This window comes from Pyrus communis, chromosome 3 (assembly GCF_041283825.1).
Source record: "Pyrus communis isolate YQ-2024b chromosome 3, ASM4128382v1, whole genome shotgun sequence".
Classification (NCBI taxonomy): Eukaryota; Viridiplantae; Streptophyta; class Magnoliopsida; order Rosales; family Rosaceae; genus Pyrus; species Pyrus communis.
This window is the reverse complement of record NC_142567.1, coordinates 27,933,615-27,940,692: the sequence shown is the minus strand read 5'-3', so window position 1 is coordinate 27,940,692 and position 7,078 is coordinate 27,933,615. Positions and strand designations below refer to the sequence as shown.

Sequence of the window (7,078 nt, the reverse complement as noted above, 5' to 3'; positions counted from 1 at the left end):
GATTTTAGCCCAAAATGTGGAGGAATAGGTAGGCTCTCTTGTCTTGATTGATTAACTGATAGTAGATAATTATTACGGCATATTTGTCGTTTTGCTTCTTGAACTTGTATAAAGCTGTCAATTTTCATTCTAAATTTTAATTTTAACCGATAACCCTCTTGAACTTTTATAATTATAAAATTTCCTCCTTTAACTTTAATTTTAGCCGATTACCCCACTGAAGTTTTATAACTAGCCAATTTCTCTTCTTTCCTGGCATTTAGATTTTAAAAAATTTCATCCAATTTTCCATCTATCTTGATCATGGAAACAACTATATGAGAGAAAAAAAATGAAAAATTGAACGAAAGTTTTTAAAATCTAACGACAAGGGGGGAATTGGCTATTTATAAAATTTTAGGGGATAATCGGCAAAAATTAAAGTTCAAGGGAGTAATCGGCTAAAATTAAAGTTGAGGGGGAAATTGGCAACTCTATATAAGTTCAGGGGGGTAAATCAACAAATACCTCAACTATTACTGGTACTAGTATATGCCCACATACAAAGTGTGTGTGAAGTGTTTTATTTTTGTTTTTTAAATTGAAGGAGATAGGAAGAGAGTGAGGGAGAACGTGGGAGTGGAAAAATAGGGAGATAAGTTTTTTTTTTTTTTTTAATTTTTTAAAATTAGAGATGTTAAAATCACCTGTAGGTGATGCTTAAACAAAAAAACAACAAAATTTTATTTTATGAAATTACGTTACTATCCTTAACTTTTTTGTTGTGATAGATGACTAAATAGTTTTTTAATCCTCTTTTGCTTGTCAAATAGTGTTTTATTAATATGTAGTTTAGATTAACGAAGGATTCATTTTGAAGAAGTTGAACTAATTAAAAATATAGAAAGAAGCCAACATACTTGTAAGCCAATACAAAATCTCTCATTTTCATGATGTGAAATTCAATCTCAAGTCTCAACACGTTTGATAACATTTTGTTTTCTTTTGTTGTTTGTTTTTTTTATTAATGAACAATAGATTCCAATCATTTGTTGAGGATGATAAGATGCGTTGTGGGAAGTTTTTGTTTGTATATATCTAACCAAACAATATATCATAGAGATTCGATGTGAAGAACAAAGTGCTAACTGTCAACTACCTGACCCACTCCTCCTACTTCAAACTTGAGACCGACAATGTAAGATAAACTTACACATATTAAATTAGACCTCAAACACATGTCTCACTTGAGATATCCCGTCTCGGAGAATCGTAAAAAAGAGTGCTGCTATATATATAGTATCTTGCAATAACCAAACCATATATTAAAACACTAAATTATGTTCTAAAAAAAATTTAAAAAAACGAAAGCAGACTGGCTTGAACTACTCTTAAAGAGAGTATCGTTACAAGTTACAACCCTCATTATACATGTATTTTAATATGCAAAACTATACTTTTCAATGACATCTCAATATGAGTCCAATAATACTGAGATACGGGTAAGTTTTTTTTCACATGGTAATGGCATGCCACAATGACTCTGAACCATTAAACTGAGAATTCATTGAAGATCAAACTCGTACCAAGGTACATATACTTGATTGTTTTTCGATACTACGTTAAAACGTTGTCTGCAATTTGACTATAAAATTGAATATGGTATATTGGCCACGTCATTTTTACTTGGGGGTTGCTAGCGGCCATTATGTTGGTGTTTTTTCCTTTTTAAAAAGAGGGATAACTGGTGGCAAGCTACAGTTATTCACTCTTTTCGAGCCCGGATGAGGTTATGGGGAATTTCATTCTACCCGTGACCACGATCAAGCAGACTCACCAGTTCGGAGCATCGAACTCGAAACGTCCCACATTTTTTTTTTGTTTATTGAGGATTCGCAGTCTATGTCCTTACCATTGGGCCACTTGTTATGGTTACTATGTTGGCTTGTTGAATACCATAAATTGATGGGGCCTTTGTTAATGCGGATTGGCACCAAATAGAAAGTGGATACATTTTTTATGGCACTACATGACGTTCTGTATTAATAAAACAAGGATATGTGAAAAAAGCGACACATATTTTTGGATTATTGTTACAGAACATCACGTGACAGTAAATCAATAATGTGCAAGCCCGTGAGTTAGTAGAGAGGACAAGTTATAAAGATATTTTTGGTAGTGAGGTAGAAACAGATTGTTGGGTTTGAGAAGCTATTTTTCTCTTCTTTCTTAAAGCAAGTACAATCACCCCTTAAAGACAATAATTGTCCAGGCAATTTTTTTTTTTTTTTTTGTCAAACGAAATATTTTGTTAGATTAATATTAGATTAGCCATTGACGGGATTCGAACCCACGCTATCATGCAATAGCTCAACTCTTTTCCATCATTGTTGTCACATCCTGGCCTAGGCCCCCACCACATCTCGGGCTCGACTCCACCGTAGCACGATATTGCCCGCTTTGGGCCCCGACCACGCCATCACGGTTTTGTTTCTAGGAACTCACATGAGAACTTCTCAGTGGGTCGCCCATCATGGGATTGCTCTCACGCGAAATCGCTTAACTTCAAAGTTCCGATGGAACCCGAAGCCAGTGTGTTCCCAAAAGGCCTCGTGCCTTGTGCTTGGTAGAGATAGGAATATACATATAAGGCTTACAAGATTCACTCCCCTAAACGACGTGGGATGTAACAATCCACCCCCCTTAAGGGCCCGACGTTCTCGTCGACACACCCTGACCAGGGATTGGTTCTGATACCAAATTGTCACATCCCGCCCCGAGCCCCCACCACATCCAGGCTCGACTCCACCGTAACACAATATTGTCCGCTCTGGGCCCCGACCACGTCCTCACGGTTTTGTTTCTGGGAACTCAGATGAGAACTTCTCCGGAGGTCACCCATCATAGGATTGCTCTCACGCGAACTTGCTTAACTTCGGAGTTCCGATGGAACCCGAAGCCAGTGAGTTCCCAAAAGACCTCGTGCTAGTTAGAGATGGGAATATACATATAAGGCTTACAGGATCCACTCCCCTGGACGATGTGGGATGTAACAATTGTGGTAAAGGGCAATTAGGAAATATACAATTATTGCCTAAATAAATAGTAATTAATCGAGTGCATCTCCATCTCGTAAACAAATTGCCTGGATAATTAGCATAAATTATATTTTTTTTTAAATAATAAGAAGACAATATTATGTTTAATTTTGAATAGAATTTTTAACCACTCTCGTCAAGTGTAACATCTCACATCGCCTAGGGGAGTGATCCTTAAATGTATATTCTCATCCCTACCTAGCACGAGGCCTTTTGGAAGCTCACTGGCTTCGGGTTTCGTAGGAACTCCGAAGTTAAGTGAGTAGCGCGCGAGAGCATTCCCAAGATGGGTGACCCATCGGGAAGTTCTCGTGTGAGTTCCCAAAATGTCACATCCCGGCCCTGGGCGGATCACTTCCCGGGCTTGCTCCACCACCGTAGCACGATATTGTCCGCTTAGGGCTTACCATTCCCTCACGGTTTTGTTTTTGGGAACTCACAAGCAACTTCCCAGTGGGTCACCCATCATGGGATTGCTCTAGCCTCCTTCTCGCTTAACTTCGGAGTTCCTATGGAACCCGAAGCCAGTGAGCTCCCAAAAGGCCTCGTGCTAGGTAGGGATGAGAATATACATATAAGGATTCCGTAGCCAGTGAGCTCCCAAAAGACTTCGTGCTAGGTAGAGATGGGAATATACATATAAGGATCACTCCCCTGGGCGATGTGGGATGTCACAATCCACCCCCCTTAGGGGCCCGACGTCCTCGTCGGCACACTCGCGACCAGGGTTAGGCTCTAATACCAAATTGTTACATCCCGGCCCGGGGCGGATCATTTCCCGGGCCCGCTCCACCACCGTAGCACGATATTGTCCGCTTTGAGCTTACCATTCCCTCACGATTTTGTTTTTGGGAACTCACAAGCAACTTCTCAGTGGGTCACCCATCATGGGATTGCTCTAGCCTCCTTCTCGCTTAACTTCGGAGTTCCTAAGAAACCCGAAGCCAGTGAGCTCCCAAAAGGCCTCGTGCTAGGTAGGGATGGGAATATACATATAAGGATCACTCTCCTGGACGATGTGGGATGTCACATCAAGCCACATGTTTTTATTCGAAATTACAATTTTTTGTAGATAATTTTTTATTAGATTTTACCCAATCTTGTAATGACACGTGTCATGATCCTACAAGCTAGAATTTTGTTAATAGATTTTCGATACATTTTTTACAAATCAAGTCACGCCACGTGTAGCTATCCGTTCTTAATTCTTATGAATAGATTTTCAACGAATCACGCCGTACCACATGATATTATCTGCAACCTATTCCTTTCATTTTCTTTCTCCATATAAACCCCACCTCAACTTGAAGCTCACACACCAAATTTAAAGTCTTTCCCAAACCCTAGTTTATAACATCCTACCAACCATGTTACCAACCCCGCTCATGCCATAAAATAGCTCTAGCTTTTCTGCCTTCTCCGCAGCCCTTAATTCTTCCTGTCCTCCTCTTAGTTTTTCTTCTCCTCCCTTAATTGCTCTTCTCCGCCGTCTTCCACCCTTCAATTCTTCTCCCAAGCAATTGTGGCCAGAGACGAAGCAAGCAGCAAACCAATGAGATATATGATGATGATATGCTTTCCCTTTAGCCAATGATTTACCCCGTCCCCGATTCCCGATCCCTCGTCCTCAATGCATCTGTTGGTATTTATTTGAAGATCCAAATCCAATCAAATTTCAATCCAAAGAGATAATAATTTTCTATTTGAAAACGTATGTAATTTGAACTTTTTTGCTTTTCAGTTTTTCAAGTTCTTTCCTTTTTTTCGTTAATCTATGTTAGGAAAGTGTAATGTACACACCAATTTTTACCTTTCACACTCTTGCTAATTTTTTACCGTTGATTTTCTTCATTTCATTTGATTTGACAATCGAAAATTAAGAGGAATGTGCAATAAGTAAAAATAAGGTAAGTAGATAGCACATTTTCAGTCCTACTCTCCTAAGATCTTCAATTTAACAACCTATGAGGATTAAATCTTGTGACTATTTGATCATCACATGTCGTCAAAATGAAGAGCAAGACTCATAACCTTTTATGTTATTCAAATGTTAATGTTTTTTGCTTCTTAATTTTCTATTTATTATTTGTTTAAATTTTTGTTTAACATCAGCTGCAGGTTTTTTTTATGCAAGGATCTAAGAAGGCTTATATTTACAAAAATGAAAAAGAAAAGAAGGCTTATATTTGGAGTAACATTGTTAAATCTAAAACGACATCAACAACCCTTTTGCTTTTTGGAATGGAAGGGGTAGGAAAGAAAAAAACGTCACCGTCATCAAGGGGACACCGGTGAGTATTATTTACTAATATTTTGTTATTGTTGTGGCCTATATTTAGTAAAAATGTGCGGCAAAGGGAAGAGAGAGATTGAATAATAGACTTGAGGAATTGTGTGTTAATTTTTCAGTCCTTGTGCTTTTATTTATTGTAATAAGGAAGAGATAAACTTACTCTCCAAGTAATACAAAGTATATTAGGAAAGATCTTCTAGATCCCAAAGATTCCTACTTTATCTTTACTTAAGATTTACACAATCACATATTGATAAGAACATATGTCACAACAGTTATTTATGATTTCGTAAATTTTCATATAATTCTTAGTAGTGGTGCATGTGGTTTAATGTACTAGATGATAAGTGTTGGGTTTCGACTTATGCGCTCCGGTTTGAAATTCCTCCTAAATTATTATTAATAATTCCGGACTACCCTCTCTAATAATAATAAAAAAATGATTACTGTTTAACAATACAAAAATATTCATCAAAAGAACAATACAAAAATAAAAGTATTTTCTTCTTTTGTTCATTTGTTAAGTTTATGTCCACTTAAAATGTGATGTGCGAGTGAGAGGTTTTAGGTTCGATTCTTGTCAAAAACAAATTTGAACCACATTATTGCTAGTCCATTGTAAGGCTAAGTCCATCTCCTGCCCTTTAATGCGGATAATATCGTTTGTTAAAAAAAAAAAATGTGACATGTCGTAGTCACTTAGTACCAAGGTCTAGTGGTATTCCTCTCCACTTGTAAGTGAGAGGTCTTAGGTTCGGTTCTCGCCAAAGGTGAATTTGAACCATGTTATTATGGTTAGCCTAGTATGAGCCTACTTCTCTATTCTAGTGTAGATAATATCATTTGTTAAAAAAAAACCTACTTCTCTACTCTAGTGTAGATAATATCATTTGTTAAAAAAAAAAAAATGTAACGTGTCGTTGCACAAGTAACATTAATTATTTTATTTCATTGGACTCGACATTGCTTAACTTTTATTAAAATTATTGTAAAACACTGCTCAACTTTTATTAAAATTATTGTAAAACACGCATATGTATTATAATAATTTAGGAGGAGTTTCAAACCGGGACTTTTATTAAAATTATTGTAATAAAAGTTGAGACGAATTATATCGAAAGGAATCATGGTTTATACATGATATTATTAAGTCTGATTGGGTGTACAACAAAATGGATTTTTGCAGGACACTTGCAGATAATATGTTGTGGACTGGACGCCTATTATGGGTCTCATCCACAACCAGGAGGTTAGTCCTCATTGTTTGGCTATATTCATATGCGTCGACGCACTGCATGCTTTAGAGACACGGAGACAAATTGTGCTCTCTTCGCAAAATGAGACGTCTTCGAGTTCACAACGATCGAGTATACTCCCAAGTCTTTCGAACTCACGAAGGCTAATGGTGTTATCCTCGAGAAGGATTGGCAGAAGACAAGATTCATTTGTAAAATTGGCTTATAATACACATAACTTCTTAGTTTAATACATAAATACTCACTTTAAAACACTTTTTCATTTTAGCTTTTAGCATACCGGACCGAGTATCTTCTTAGGTGGATATCACTATGAGGGCAAGATGGAGAGAATGCTACACAAGCATCCGATTGTTGGCGGTGTAGCATCCCATCCCATATTCGACTCTTACACGAGAGTGAGTTTTCAAAACACCGTTGTGCCTTGGGCTTGCTGCTGCAACTGCTTTATT

At 37.4% G+C, this 7,078-nt stretch overlaps 1 long non-coding RNA gene across 1 annotated transcript; it reads left to right on the top strand.

Annotated features, from left to right (window-relative positions):
* Window positions 1-4,390: 4,390 nt before the first annotated feature.
* LOC137716464 (uncharacterized) lies at window positions 4,391-6,878 on the top strand. Its single transcript, XR_015961050.1, has 2 exons — window positions 4,391-5,368; window positions 6,557-6,878. It is a non-coding gene; the product is annotated as an uncharacterized LOC137716464 (long non-coding RNA).
* Window positions 6,879-7,078: the final 200 nt, after the last annotated feature.